The 16,920-nt window shown below is 32.8% G+C and overlaps 1 protein-coding gene across 3 annotated transcripts in view; it reads right to left on the bottom strand.

The window, feature by feature from the left end:
* The window catches only part of CSGALNACT1 (chondroitin sulfate N-acetylgalactosaminyltransferase 1), a 384,927-nt gene that overhangs the window by 355,188 nt on the left and 12,819 nt on the right, over nucleotides 1–16,920 (bottom strand). For 2 of the 3 annotated variants that reach the window (XM_031950808.1, XM_031950813.1), the window contains exon 2: nucleotides 2,409–2,450. The exons of the other annotated variant lie outside the window; for it this stretch is intronic. The gene's annotated coding sequence lies outside the window, so the exon portion shown is untranslated. The remainder of the gene's footprint in view (nucleotides 1–2,408; nucleotides 2,451–16,920) is intronic. 3 annotated transcript variants of the gene reach the window in all.

Raw genomic sequence — 16,920 nt, 5'->3', positions numbered from 1 at the left:
TTGAGAGGACTTGAGTTCAAATCCAGCCTCAGACATTTACTAGCTATGTGACCCTGGGCAGATCACTTCATCCTGTTTGCCTCAGTTTTCTTATCTGTAAAATGAGCTGGAGAAGGAAATGGCAACCCAGCATGTAAAGGAAGAGGAGAAGGTCTGGGGCAGAACCTTGGGGAACAACCATAATTAGAGATAGTGCTCTGGATGATGAGCTTTGGAGATTGGGAAGGAATGGTGAAATAGGTAGAAAAAGAACAAAAAAAAGAAAGTAACGGGCAGAATAGGATCAAAAGGGACAAATGTAGCAGATTGGTTGAGAAGGATTAGGACCGAGAGGGAAACAATATATTTGGCAAATAAAATCGATGACAATTTTGGAGAAAGCTGTTTCAGTTAAGTGATGAGATCAGAAACCAGATTGGGAGGAACAAGTATAAATAGCTTTTTCTCTTATTTTGGCTGAAAAGAGGAGGAGAGAGAAATCTTAAGGGGATGGTGGACTTCAGTAAAAGTTTGTTTTTTAAGAATAAGTGAGACAGGTATATTTGAAGGTGGTAGTTATGGAAACAATAGATATTTAGGAGAAGGGAAGAAAGGAGAAAGAAAAAAATAGAGACAAGGGTAAAAAGGAAGAGACAGAGAAATGAAACATTATACAAAAATATTGTAATTTTTAAAAAATGAACAAAATAAACCCTATGAGCCATAATTCTTGATCAACAGCAACTAATATTTAATTTGTTTATATTCTCCATAACTTTGCACAAACACCTTTAAACTGTTACCAGGACTAATAATTTAGAAAATAAATTAAACTGATTAAATCAAATAATTTGTCAAACATTGTTTTCAAAGAAAAAACCACCTTCCTTGAGATTTCAATTACATACATATATATATATATACATATATATGTATATACTCAGAGTATAGATCTCCATAATAAATCTTGATAAGACATAGAAAACATCACTATTCCACTAAAGTGATTGCATTTTCAATTAATGATGGAAAATGCTATCCACAACCATAGAAAGAATTATGGAGTCTGAATATAGATTGAAGCATACTATTTTCTATTTTCATTTTTTTTCTTTTGCTTCTTTTTCCCTTTTTTTCTGATTCTTCTTTCACAAAATAACTAATGTGGAAATGTATTTACATGATTGCACATGTATAACATATCAGACTGCCTGCCTTTGGCGGAAGGAAGAGGGATGGATGGGAGGCCGGAAACTGGAATTCTATATCTTGTAAAAAATGAATATTTAAATTACTATAATTGGAGAAAATAAAACATTGTTTATCCCAAAAAAAGTTATCACATTTCAAAACCTCTCTCACAATTAATTCTGAGTGTTCTAAGGAAAGAGAATTAGGTAATTGGTTCACATTTAGCCTACTGAGTCTCTGAAGCAATCTGTGTTCACAGTCAGATTATTTTTATTTTTAGGAATCAGTGTGTTCCAAATATCTTCTTTCTAAACTCGAAGTTTATTGGAATAAAAAAAAGTGAATACTCTCCTTTTTATTTGAGATATTATCACACAAATTTGGATTTATGCCCAAAGGGCTATAAAACTGTGCATACCCCTTCATCCAGAAGACTCACTATTATGTCTGTATCCCAAAAAAGATAGTAAAAAAGGGTAAAGGATCCATATGGGCAAAAAATGTTTGTCACAGCCCTTTTGTAGTGGCAAAGAACTGGAAATTAAGTGGAAGCCCATCAGCTGGGGAATGGCTAAATAAGTTATGGTATATTAATGTAACGGAATATTATTGTTCTATAAGAAATGATCAGCAGGCTGATTTCAGAAAAGCCTAGGAAAACCTATATGAATTGATGCTAAGTGAAATGAGCAAAACCAGGAGTTCTGCTACATAGTAACAACAATACATGATGATCAACTGTAACAGGCTTGGCTCTTTTTAACAATGTGATGATTCAAGACAATTCCAATAAAGTTGAGATGGAAAAATTCCAATCATATGCAGAGAGACTGAATGTGGAACAAATCATAGTATTTTCTACTTTTTGTTTAGTTAGGTTTTTTTTCTCATGGATTTTTTTCCTTTTAGTCTTGTATTTTTTTGTATAACATGACAAATACAGAAATATGTTTATACAAGAATTGCATGTTTACCTTATGTCAAATTTCTTGCTATCTTGGGGAGGAAAGAATTAAGAGAGGGAGGAAGAAATATTTAGAATATAAAATTTTTCAAAAATGAACACTGAACACTATCTTTATAGGTATTGGGGAAAATAAATTACCATTGAAATTTTTTTAAAAAGAGAGAAATTAGCACACATAAGGGGAAGTAAAATTTCAAAGATAAAGGAGTGGATAGAACTTCCTATCATTATTTATAAGAGAGAGAAAGAATGAAAACAAATCCAAACTTACCCTTAGCTGAAAATTCATTTACATGTCAAATCCTCCAGAATCCTGAAATTTAAAAAAAAAAAAAAAAAAAAAAGATTTCTGAGCAGCCAGAGGGGAAAAAAATTATTGAACTTGAGTTCAAATCCTGCCTCTGCAACTTAATGACTATCTGATCTTGGGCAAATGACTAACCCTCTTGGAGTGGGTTTCCTAATCTATAAAATGAAGGATTTGGACCATATGAACTTTGAATTCCTTACAGCTTTAAATCCCACAAATGGTCAAATGTAATAAAAGGTTGAAAACATAAAATGGAAACAGACCTTGGGTCATGAAACCTAGATTCTAATCTCAGCCCAGCCATTAACTAGCAATGTGTGACTTTAAGCCCATTATTTACTTTTTTTGAGCAGAAGTTTCCTTATCTGCAAAATGATGGGGTAGAGACTACATTTCTGAGTTTCCCCTGTAGCATTATAATTCTAACACAGGTGTATTTTACTTTCTGCAGTAGATATATTCCTGGGAAGTTGTATATCCAATTTTTGCAATTAAATCACATTTCTATTGAACAAGAGCAAAGGAAAGGAGTGTTTTAAACACCTCTATAATTTCTTTTGTACTTTCATATGTTGGGGAATTTTTTTTTTGTTTCTTATTTTATTTTTTAACTCGGCACACCTGTATACTGAAAAGAGCTCATGGCTTAACAAACATGTTTTCTTTGTATTAGACATAATGGAAGAGTGATTGACACGGCAGGACACCTCAGAGATCATAGCCTTTGTTCTGAAGATTAACGTCATTGACTGAGAGGAGGACAGGTGTGAGAGAATAGAAGAAAGCAGAAAACAAAAAAGAACAATGTCAATCCAAAAGTTGCCATGTTTCTATTTCTTTTGTATTGCCAAACAAAGCTCTAGAGATAGAGAACATGTTCAAATAAGTTACTAGCTGAAAATATATCCACAACAATAATGTTTAATAAATCATTTTATAATCACTTCAAAGAGAATACTTTGTCAATTTGTTGTATGACCTTTGTGATGGGGTCACTTGCTATTTCAAAAACATACCTGGAAAACTCCATACCTATGAGCCTCAAAAACTCCCGAGTCTCAGTCATCTACATCAGCAATGAATCTTTAACATCATTTCCTTTTAAAGTGTAAAAGAGATTTCATCATTATCCTTTTCAAAAAGCTGCAATTCCATTTACAAATGTGTATCAACATCCTGTTCAAGACACCTGAGCTCCATCATCTTTCATTTTCAAAGAAACAAAGTTACAGCCATGGATATCACACAGAAAACTCAACCAGGATGCTTCCTTGTCACTTACTCCCCACAGAAATAATCAAAAAGAATCTTCCAGAGTTTTTAGACTAAAGCACTCAATAAAAGTGGTCTTAATTACATTACAATTTACATTACATTACATTACAATTTAATTTACAACTAAACTAATACACTAAAAGGTCTCTAATCCTCCTGTTAGGAGATAAAATAGCATCCATGAAAAGTATGAACACATTTCCCTTATGGTGTAATTCTGAAATTCTCAAAGATCTTTTTTTTTTTTTGCAAATCATTCCCATTTTTATTTTATATGGGCTCTTTCTGTTTTCATCTTTTTCATCTGGAGATGAAATTCTTTTTTTCTTTTCTTTTTTACTTATTTAACATTTTATTTTACCCACTTACATGTAAAATAATTTTTACATTTGTTTTTAAAACTTTGAATTCCAGATTTTCTCCCTTTCTCCCCATCCCTAACCCCCATTAAGAAGGCATATTTGAAGTTATGCAACAGTTTCATAAAATTCATGTTGCAAAAGAAAACATAGATCTCCCTCCCCTTCCTCAAAAAAAACTCAAGAAAATAATGTTTAAAAAAAAGGAGTGAGCTTCAATTTGTATTCAGACACAAGCAATTTTTTTCTCTCTCAGAGATCTTTTTTGTCTACTGAGTTGTTGAGGTGAAAATTCTAATTTTTCCTCCTATTAGTATGAGGCAAGGACTAAATTTTGTCCATTATTGTGGTCAGTCATAGACACATACAAAAAAAAAAAAAAAAAAACAATGGAATTGGGGAAAGGAAGCAATGATACTAGTCCATTACTAGAAACATTACATTTTCTGAGAAGTACTATTAGGTAACTAGTAAAGAACCATTGGCACATCTATCAACTACCATTATCCCAAAATTTTTGATAATAATATGTGAGAAAACAAGAAATAAAGTTGGAAGGTCTAACTAGCCAACCTCTTCTTTATGGCAACAGCCTGAGGGAAAACGGATGAGAGTAAAATCGGCCCAAGATGAAAAGACTACAGAAAGATGGGGACAAAAGAGAATTTCCATTCCATCCTCAGCAAACCTGGGTTGTAACTAGATAGCTAAGACCCAGATCTTTTGGGTGCAACTGGAATGAAAATCAACTCTCAGACTGATTTCATGCCTGTTCTAGTCTTCCTGGTTAATTATCCAGATAAAGAACACTTAGATGTTTTTGAAAATTCAAGTCAACTGTCCCTACTAAACCTAATTATAATAACAATAATAACAAACAGCATTCAGATGCACCTACTATGTGCCAGGCACTGTATTAAGCATTTTACAAATATTATTTCATTTGATCTTCACAACAATCCTACAATGTAGTTTTTATTATTCCCTTTATTTTACAGTTGAAGAAAATGAGGCAAACAACTTAAATGACTTGTCTGGGACCTTAATAAGTTCCTGATGCTATATTTGAACTCAGATCTTCCTGACTCAGGGCCAAGACTCTATACACTGGGTCACCTAGCTGTTACTCAGTTTCTGAAAGGATTAAAAAATGTGATTACTAAGGCACTGTCACTGAGAGGTGAGAACCTGTACTTCACAGAACTGGAGGGCTAATATTATCTTGATTTTCAAAAACAGGAAGAGAACAGAGTTTAAACTATAGGCCTAAAGGTTTGGCCTTTATTTTGGAGGAAATTTCTAGAACATATTATTAGGGCTGCTTTACAAACATCTAGAAAAAGAAGTAGCAATTACAAAAATATAACATGGCTTTATCAAGAGTAGGTCATGGCACACCAACCTTTCTGAATCAGACCTGTAATTTCACTGGTGTAGAGAATTCCTGATTAGGAAACACCCTATACCAAAGTAAATCAGCAAACCTTGTACATTTTTATCAACTTAGAGAGCTGCCTGGACATGGAAAAAAGGCTAAAAAATTTTCTTGATAATGGGCAGAATTTATTATATACATTTTTTGGCAAATTATGATAAGATTCACCATTTCATAAACAATAATTTTTTTGTCTGCTGTGTACATGAAAGGATGCAAATAAGCAAGCAAGCACTAATTAAGCACTATTTGCCAGGAATTGTTATGTTAACACTTCACAGTTTTTTATACTGGCTTCTTGTTTTTCTGTATACATTGAAATGTTTTTGTTTTTTGCTAAATTCCCATAAAAAAGAAAAGTTAATTTTAAAAAGAAAAGAATTAACAAATGTGACAAAACATACAATAAAAGTAAACATTTAGGTCCAGACTACACTTATTCTATCTCTAATTTGCCAAAGGGTAGGGATTGTCTTGTCCTTCAGAATAATAATTCATATTCAACATCTCATTCAGACCAATTTATGCTCTAATCATGAATTAAGCAAAAAGCTAATAATGATCAAATATAATGAGCAAATGATGACCAAAATCTGACTAGAGATGCTATTGTATTGAAAGACAAAAGCAGAATAAAAAAGTGAAAAGAACAATGGACCAAAAGTCAAAAGACCTAGATTCTGGTCCCAGCAAATTCATGGCAGAGCCATGTTATTATGGGCATGTCCCTTTCTCAGTCTGGACCTCTAGTTTCTACTCTGTGAAATGAGATTCTATTTTATAATCTCTAGTCTAAAATTCTAGCACTAAGCTTTTACGTGGCCATATTTTAATTCAGAATTACAAAACATTTTGATTATTTGACTGCACTTAACTTCTCCCCCAAAACCCAGAGGCAAAAAAAATGTTCTCTTTTAAAAAGTGAGAAGCTCACTATCCATAACGCATAAACAGAAAGTAGTACTCTTGATGTTTGCCATTATCAGGGTTAAAAGGCATTTTTCTACAAAATAGACAACATTAACACCCACAAGGCCCAGGCATCATGGAGAGAAAAACCTGTTAGCCTAATGCATATTACTTAAAATGTAGACTTAAAAGTTTTTTCTCTAATGATAATAAAACACCAATTCTTTCCATCCAGGAGGATCAAAAAGCCTCATTTTTTTTTACATCTCTGACACATGCTAATACACCCTCTGTGGGTATGTGTGAATACAATCTTCCATGATTATAATGGAGAAGGAAAAGTAGGAACCCATTTTCTCCTTTTTTAAAATTTCTCTCCTGTTTCCTTCAAAGAACTGATAATTATGCTTATATTCAGGAGCAAAAAGCCTTTAAGGAAGAAAAAAGAGAAGGAGGAGAAAAAAGAAGAAAAAGAAAAGGAGGAGGAGGAGGAGGAGGAAGAAGAACAAGAAGAACAAGAAGAAGAAAAGAAGAAGAAGAAGAAGAAGAAGAAGAAGAAGAAGAAGAAGAAGAAGAAGAAGAAGAGAAGAAGAGAAGAAGAAGAAGAGAAGAAGAAGAAGAAGAAGAAGAAGAAGAAGAAGAAGAAGAAGAAGAAGAAGAAGAAGAAGAAGAAGAAGAAGAAGAAGAAGAAGAAGAAGAAGAAGAAAAGGAGGAGGAAGAAAAGGAGGAGGAAGAAAAGGAGGAGGGAGGAAGAGGAAGAGGGAAGGAGAAGCAGGAAAAGGAGGAAGACGAGGAGGAGAAGGGGAAGAAAAAGAGGAGGAGAGGAGGAGAAGGAGGAGGAGAGGAAGAGGAGAAGAAAGAGGAGGAGGAATTGGGTCACTATATCAATTCTTTGTACTTGTGCTCTCATTATATGTAAAATGGAAAAGAGTATACCAAAACAGTTCTACTGAAAATTAGTGATTTTTAGATTTTTTTTGGGGGGGGGGATTCTGACTAACAAAACATGGGGTGAAACTAGGAAACTAAGAAAGAGGGAATGATGTTTATTATTGTTATGTTTTGTAATAATATTTGACAAGTTAGTAAAGCTATTTTTTAAGTTCTTACTCTTAAGTCTAGGGTGAAAATACTAGAATGCTAAAATTGTAGAAACTCAAAGTTGGAAGGTTATATCATTTCCCTCCTAATGCCTCTCCTCAAATGCCAATTTCTATTTTGCAGTGAGGGATATGGCAATAAACTGCCTAATAGCTCTATGCAGAGTCCCTGAAATTGGTTTCATGTATTTTCTATTTAATCTTCTATATACTTCTTATTTTTCCCCAACAAAACATAAATTCCTAAAGACTGTACATGTATCATATTGGTCTTTGTATCCCCAGAATATAGTAAGTCCTTAATAGGTGCCTATGGAATTTAATTAAATTGAGTCGATAATGAAGAAATGGAGTCGATGAGGGATTCATTGATTAGCTTGGGGTCACACAAGCTTGAGAGTTGGGATTTGAAATCAAGTCTTCTGATATCCAAATCATTCTTTCCATTATAGCATAATGCCTTTCAATGTCCCTTATAAAAGGTGGTATCAATGTAGATAGCAATAAAGAGAAAAGGGCCTTTAATTAAACTTAAGATATATATGAGACTAAGAACCATTCCCCAATGAATAGATGAAGAAAATATGCAGAAGGATTCAAACTATAAACAATATATGAAATATTGCTCAACTTATTAATAAAAAGAAAAATGTAATTCAAAACAATTCAGAGGTTTTAGTTCACATCAAATAAATTGGCAAAGTTTATTCAAAATGGGAAATCAGTATTAAAAGGGTTATAGAAGAATAGACAAATCAATATATTCTTGTGAACTGTATGTCAGAAAGCAATTTGAAATTATGGGAAGAAAAGGACTGAAGTGTCCATACACTAACTTAGAGATTCCAGTGTGAATATATGTACTTTAAAAAGTCAAAGTTAGAAAGTCCCATAAAAACCAATATACTTTTCGAAGTGCTTTTTTGAGGTGGAAAAGAATCAGGGGAAGAATGTGGAAGAAAAAGTAGTAGATGAATATAGTAGAAATAGTATTATATTCTAAGAAACTGGAAACATGAGAAGCATGGGAAGACATGAATCTATGAAATAAGCAGAAACAAGAAAACAATATGCAAAATGAGTAGGATATGAATGGAAGAATAGCAACAAAAACAAAACAGATACAAAAAAGCAGGAAAATATATACTTTTTAGATCAAAATGCAATGAAAATCATATTTAATAAGGCACCATGGAAATACACGTTGAAAAAATCAAATGGAGATTAAACAGCCTATTCTTAAAGAATGAGTGGATCAAAAAACAAGTTATAGAAACAATAAATAATTTTATGAAAGAGAATGACAATGAGATAGCCTGCCAAAGTAAAAATCTCTGAATATTCACATCAATAAAATAGAGAAAGAGAAGACCAATAAATTGGGTATGCAGTTAAAACAACTAGAAGAACAAATTTAAAATCCCTGAGTAAACACCAAATTGGAAATCCTAAAAATTAAAGATAAGATTAATGAAGCTGAATGTGAAAAAGCCATTGAATTAATAAATAAAACTAGGAAATTATTGAATACAGCATAAAATACCTGGAAACATACCTGCCAAAGCAAACCCAGGAACTACAAGAACATAATTATAAAACATTATTTATACAAATAAAGTCATATTTAAATAATTGGAGAAAAATTCTTTGTGGGTAGGCAGTCAATATAATAAAAATAACAATTCCACCTAAATGAATCTACTTATTTAATGCCATCCCAATTAAGTTACCAAAAAATTATTTTATTGAATAAAAAAATTCATCTGGAAGAACAAATGGTCAAAAATATCAAAGGAACTAATGGGGGAAAAAATGTAAAGCAAAGAGGTAGTACCAGATAAGACAGTAATTATTAAAATATCTGGTACTGGCTAAGATACAGAGTAGATATATAAAACATAATAATAAATGATTATTTTATTTTATTTATTTGTACAAATAAAATCAATATAGCCAAGATCAAAAGAAAGCATAAAATTGGGAGGAGGAGTGGAATTTATAGACAGTTTCTCAAATAAAGATCTCATATCTCAAATATGTAGAGAACTTTGTCAAATTTATAAGTATGAATGATTCTCCAATTGATAAATGGTCAAAGGATATGAACAGGCAGTTTTTCAATGAAGAAATTGAAGTTATATATTTATATGAAAAATATGATTAAGTCATTATTGATTAGAGAAATGAAAATCAAACTAAGTTTGAGATCTCACACCTATCACACCTATTAGCTAAAATGACAGAAGGTAAAAATGACAAATGTTGCAGGGGATGCAGAAAAATTGGGACATAAACTATTAGTGGAGTTATGAACTGATCAACCATTTTGGAGAGAAATCTGGAATTATGCCCAAAGAGTTATAAAATTGGGGTATACAATCCCAATCCCAAATCCTTCAGTCCCAAAACACCATTATTTAATCTGTTTACCAGAGTGACAAGAAAAAATGAAAAGAACCTATATTTTAAATATATATATAGCAGCTCTCTTTGGGGTAACCAAAAACTGGAAATTAAAGGGATATTCATCAATTTGGAAATGGCTAAAAAAAAAAGTTGTGATATATGATTATGATGGAATAATATTAAAAAAACACAGAAAGATTGGCATGATAAAATAAAGAGTGAAATGAGCAGAATCAAGTGACTGTTATGTGTAGTAACAATATTGTCTGAAGAATAACTATGAATGACAAAAGTATTCTGAATATTATAAATATTCAAATTAACTACAAAGGACCTATGAAGGAAAATGCTATCCACTCCAGAGAAAGAACTGAGAAAGAGAAGTATGCATTGTATGTTTTTATAGAGAGAGAATATTATAAATAGATAGATTAGATAGATGAAGTGTATAAAATAGTGGCCTTCTCTAGGATGGGATGGAGAGGAAGCAAGACAGTTCAGAATTTTAAATATGGTGTGCGCGCGCGTGTGTGTGTGTGTGTGTGTGTGTGTGTGGTAAAATTTAGAAGAAAAAAAACAAGCACTTTGTAATTATAATGAAGAATTGTGGCTGCAGTGACAAGAAGAAAATGTAAGCTTCTCTCTTTTTCACAGAAGTTGAAGACAATTGGTATGGATCAATGAATTTACTGTTAGACTCAACTAATAAGTTATTTTGCTGAACTGTTTCCCCCCCTGTATTTTGTCCATTTTTACACTTTATTACAAGGGAAGGCTCTCTGAGGAGGAGAGAAGAAAGAGATGTATTTGGAAAAATAAAGATATGAAATAACCAAGATACACAAATAAAAATTTTAAAATAAATCAAATTTGTGGAAATATATATAGAAGAATTGCATATGTTTAACATATATTGGACTACTTAGGGAAGGGGGTAGGAAGAAGGGTAGGAAAAAATTTAGAACACAAGATTTTGTAAGGGTAAATGTTGAAAATTATCCATGTAAATATTTTGAAAATAGAAAGCTATAATTTAAAAAAAACAAATTTATTCAAGCTAAAAAATTTTTGAATAATACAAAGCATGGATTTGGGGGTAATGATTCATTTGTAGCTGTCTAAAGGGGCTTTTTTTTTCATTGCAAGACTTAAAGAATATGATGTTTAAAAACTAAAAATGCCCTTACTCTCACACTGAAATTTTTGTATCTTTAAAAGGAAAATTGGTCAAATTGTAAATGGTAGTGATTTATAGCTTTATATGCTTTTTATGGTCTTCTTTACATATGAAATTGCTTGTGGCTGTTAGTTTGCTCAAAAGATTTTTTAAAGAAAAATGTAATTTGGCGAATTCTGTTTCACCTTTAAAAGAATATTTTAAGATACTTTAATTCATTAAAATCAGATTGTTTAAATAACTTATTATACTAATGTGTATATTTCTCTGATTGTGAAAAACGCAAACTTATAGATAATACATTTCTTCACATCTGGCATCCTAAGAAGATTTCAGAACCTTTGCAACAAGATTTCTCTCAATTGCCCGATAGTAGCTGAGCTGTTCATCAAACTTTCATGTGCTATATTTGGCACTCTGGCACATAGCAAAGAAAGAAACACAAGATAAATGAGCTGGGGGTGAGGTATGTGCCAGGCAATGGCCAGACTATTATTCCTTTGAACACACTGCCTAATTAGACTTCACAGGAGGAGAAAGAGTTTTAATATTTAACAAGTATAATAGTGTGATCTATGTACACAAATCAGGTCTGATAAGAAGCACTGCATATTAAATAGAGAAAGATGTTATAGAAAAAGTATAACAATGAAAAGATTAAAAAAAATTTTTTTGCAACTACATCAACCACACTTTTCAGCATTCCCAATACAGAATACTCAGTGAATGACTTAGCCATGTCCCCTTGTTTCAGAAGACTGCATATTTCTTTTTAAAAATTTAGCTAATACCCACTTTTCCAGGTTTTTCTCAGAGCCATCTCTTCGAAGTTTTACTTATGCCCAAATCTCACACGCTGCTTAGAATCAAAGAATCTTACAATTGAACAAACCTCTGTAATCTAGTCCAACCCACATCCCAGGAGAAAGTGTCCCATTAGATCCCTGAGAAGGGATTATCCACTGCCATCTCAGTGATCTCCAGTAATAAGAAAACTCACTATCATGCTCCAAGGTAATCTAACTCACTTTTCAGACAGTTCTCATTTTCAGGCAGTTTCTCCAACTTAAAAGTTGCCTTTCTACCACTACTATCCCATTGCTCCTTCTGTGTCTACTCAAAATAGATCTAATTCCGTTTCCATATTCCATCTTCAAATATTTAACGCACATTGCCCTTTCCCCAACCCAGCTAGTCTTCCGCTTTACATCTGGCCACTGGACCCAGATGGCTCTGGAGGAGAAAGTGAGGCAGGTGACCTTGCCCCACCCTCCCTCACTTCAATCCAATTCACCTGCATGTCACAGCATCACCTCCCTTTTGTCTTGCTCTTTTTTGAGAACAAAAGACAAGCAATAACAGTCTTCTGCTATCCTAGTAAAATATCACAATTTCTTCACTTGATTCCTATAGGTAATGGTCGCTTACATGTTCCAATGTCCTTTCTATAATATCTAGACCAGAACGTAACATAACACGATTGATGTGACCTAACCAAAGTAAGCCTATAACTTTCACTCTGGACACTGTGCTTAATTAAGATCACATTAGCTTTATGGCTGCTGAATATTGCTGACTCATACTTAGCTTGCATCCCTCTAAAATTGAGATTCTTTCACATGAATATTGTTCAGGGGAACTCACTCATCTGTACTTATGCAGTAGTTTGTTTTTTAACTCCAAAAATAAAACTATATTTCATAATTAAATTTTGTTTTTATTAGATTTAGTCTTTGGATCTGCAGATTGGAACTACTTTGCATCTAGATTCTGTCTATTGTATTAACTATTCTTTTCAACTTTTTATCATCTACAAAACTGATACACATTATTTTCATCCAGGTTAAATGAAATGATGTATAAATGGAAGCAATGATAGAATCTTTAGCTTCATCCATTAGAGTTGCTATTGAGCTATGAATCACATACTAATCACCATTCTCTGGGTCCCAGTGAAATAAGATAATTATATGCAAGCACTCTACAAACCTTAAAATACTACATAAATATTAGCTATTATTATTATTAAATTATATTAATATTATATGTAAGAATATACAATAACAAAATTATTATAATTATTAGCCTGAAACCATCTAACTCTACTTTTACATTTTTCTGTCTGATGGTGCACAAGGTTATCTTTTTTTATTATTATTATGGTTTTTTATTTACAAGATATATGCATGGGTAATTTTTCAGCATTGACAATTGCAAAACCTTTTGTTGCAATTTTTCCCCTCCTTCTTCCCACTCTCTCTTCCAGATGGCAGGTTGACTAACACAAGTTAAATATGTTAAAGTATATGTTAAATACAATATATGTATACATGTCCATACAGTTATTTTGCTGTACAAAAAGAATCGGACTTTGAAATATTGTACAATTAGCCTGTGAAGGAAATCAAAAATGCAGGTGTGCATAAATATAAGGATTGGGAATTCTATGTAATGGATCATAGTCATCTCCCAGAGTTCTTTCGCTGGGTGTAGCTGGTTCAATTCATTACTACTCTAATGATCTCCTGGTCCTGCTCATTTCACTCAGCATCAGTTCAAGTAGGTCTCTCCAGGCTTCTCTGAAATCATCCTGTTGGTCATTTCTTACAGAACAATAATATTCCATAATATTCATAACATTCATATACCACAATTTATTCAGCCATTCTCTAATTGATGGGCATCCACTCAGTTTCCAGTTTCTGGTCACTACAAAGAGACATGCCACAAACATTTTGGTATCACATACGGGTCCCTTTCCCTCCTTTAAGATTTCTTTGGGATGTAAGCCCAGTAGAAACACTAGGATCCAGTGACCCTACTAGGTCAAAGGGTATGCACAGTTTGATAACTTTTTGAGCATAGTTCCAAATTGCTCTCCAGAATGGCTGGATGTATTCACAATTCCACTAACAATGTATCAGTGTCCCAGTTTTCCCACATCCCCTCTAACATTCCGCATTATCTTTCCCTAGCATTCTAGCCAATCTGACAGGTGTATAGTGGTATCTCAGAGTGCACAAGGTTGTGTTGAGATATTCTGGCAAATTGCTTGCTAGAAGCTGTATAAAACAAATAGCAGCCTTACCCAATCTAACAATTTAGTCATCCTGTCAGAAAAAAAAATGTAGTTAGCAGGGCATGACAATTTCTTGATGAACTCATAATGGTTTACTGTGATCACTACTTCTTTTTTTTGCTGATCTTCAATTTATCCTTTATCCATCTTGTTTGTACACAGTAGTCTGCATGTTGTTTATCCCATTAGCCTATGAGCTTCTCAAGAACATGGATTGTCTCTTTGTATCCCTAGTGCTTAAAATTGTCTGGCATACAGTAGATGCTTAATAAATGTTTATTAACTGATCCTTACTGATAACAAATCATCTTTTTAATTATAACTGTCACATAATTGGTAATAGAATTGGAATTTAAACCTAAATTGTTTTTGTTCTATCATTTCAGTCATCTCTGATATTTTGTAACCCCATTTGGGGTTTTCTTGGCAAATGTACTGGAGTGGTTTATCATTTCCTTCTCCAGGTCATTTTACAGATGAGGAAATTGAAGCAAACAGGGTTAAGTGACTTGCCCAGAGTCACACAGATGGTAAGTGTCTGAGGCTAAATTTGAACTCAAAAAGATGAGTCTTCCTAATTCTAAGTCTATTGTGCTATGTGCTATAGTGCCACCTAACTGCTTTTAAATTAGTGGACTCCCAAATGAAGTCACTACTGTACCACATTTTAACCTCCATCCAACTTCTTTCCCTATCTAAAAATTAGGATAATCTTATTGGTTTGCCTTTCTCTAGTCTTACAACAGTTTTCCAGTTACCTCCACCAATTTCCAACATTTTAGGATTTATTTCATGGTAAGTCTAATATGGTAACTTGAATTCACTGAAAGATATTAAATGTTCTTTTGTCATTTTTTCACTTAATTAGAATATCAATTCTATTGACCATTTTTGTTCTATGCTTCTCGATTTAACCATCCTTTTAAATAAAGAAGCAAAACATAAGTTAAGGACTTTTGCCTTCTCTCCATCATCATCATCATCTCATACACCTAAACAGATCTTTACTTCTTTCCCTCAGACATATTTACAAAAAGCCTTTTTTCTGTTTTCCTTAGACTTATTAAAAGTCTTAGCTCATTCTGGGATTTAGTAGCTCTGCCACTGTTCTGACAGAATTCTATCATTCTTTGGTATTCATCCTCAATTACCTGCTATTGTTTTTATCATTCATACATATTTTCTAAAAATCTGAATTAGTAAATGAATTTCCTGTGCAATCACATCATAGTCTTAGAGAATTACTTCTTTTCATCAGATCATCAGATCAGAACTATTCACTCTTGAGAGCATTTCATCCTTGAGTCAACTTTCCTTGTAGAACCTTACACCACAGGATACACCTATCTTTTCTGTGAGATATTTGAAATCCAAACTCCCAGAGTTTAGGATACACACACACACACACACATACATATATGTATATATTTTTATATACATATATATGTATAAGGCCATGGCCAATACATCTTCTTGATAACAAAATCAATTACAGTTGATTTTTAAATAAAGTTATTGTGTGTCTCCTTCTAACCAGATGATCGCTAATCTTTACAGATGCCCACAACCATATTTATCTTGTTTTTCCCTCTAATGAGCCTTACTCAAAATATTCTCCATAACTTTTTCCTCCTCCTTCTAGTTCAAAGATTTTCATCAGAGTCTATCTTCTTGATATACAAGGGCTGCTCCATGACTCCTTTTACCCAATCTGTTCCTTCTAAAAAATTCCCATTTTTATATTTCAGATATGGATAACACCCTATCACATCTCAGATAAAATTATAAAATCACAGTTGCCTCCTTTGCATTAAAATCTCTTTTTCAGTCTACTTATTACTTATGCTCTAAACATTTGTGTAGAGTCCATAAGAATTATTATTTACTATCCCTCTACATGGATATTATCTTCTTGGTTTACCAGGCATCTTCATTAATTGTCTTTTGTGATATGTGACTAAGTGGTTGAATGGAAGTAGCTCTCCTTTCCCTTCCTTTCCTTTTAAAGCACACTACTGTGACATACAATTCATCTCTAGAGTCTTACATTCTTCCTGAATATACTTCATCCCTAGCCCAGAATCCACTGAAAAAGCGTGTTTGACATCTCCCTCCTCATTGTTTCAGGAAGAGGGCAAAAAAATTATCGTTTTTTTAATTATCAAAAGAACATTTTACCTGTTGAAAGCTTTGCTTGTTCTATAAAATCTTTTCAGCTGCCAGAGGATTTGTGTGGGAGTCATGGGGGAGAAAAGACTAAAAATTGGATTGGAATTATTTCTAAAATAAACATTGCGAAACATAAATTACACAGAAGTTTACTAGAGTATTTTTATTTGGCGTTTTTTCTGTTTAACAGCAACATTACCAATAGAAAGTTGTCTTCTTGTCTCCAGATTCTCTCTTCTTTAATCTATCCTCCATATATTTCTATTTTTTTTTTTGCAGGTTTGCTTGCTCTCCTGTGATCTTTTTTTTTTTTTAATTTTTTTTTTATTTAATAGCCTTTAATTTACAGGATATATACACCTCCATATATTTCTAAACCACAGATCTGACTACATCACTCCCCTGCTCAACTATCCAGTACAAAAAAAATATCAACTTCATTATTTGGCATTTCAAGTCTTTCACAAACTGGTTCCAGCATACTTTTCTACAATGATTGCATATTATTCTTTCACACATTCTATATTGTAATCCAAATCTACTTTCTGTTCCATGTACAAGATA

This window comes from Sarcophilus harrisii, chromosome 2 (genome assembly GCF_902635505.1).
Source record: "Sarcophilus harrisii chromosome 2, mSarHar1.11, whole genome shotgun sequence".
NCBI lineage: Eukaryota > Metazoa > Chordata > Mammalia > Dasyuromorphia > Dasyuridae > Sarcophilus > Sarcophilus harrisii.
Note: the sequence above shows the minus strand (reverse complement) of the source record. Positions and strands in the feature narration are given on the sequence as shown.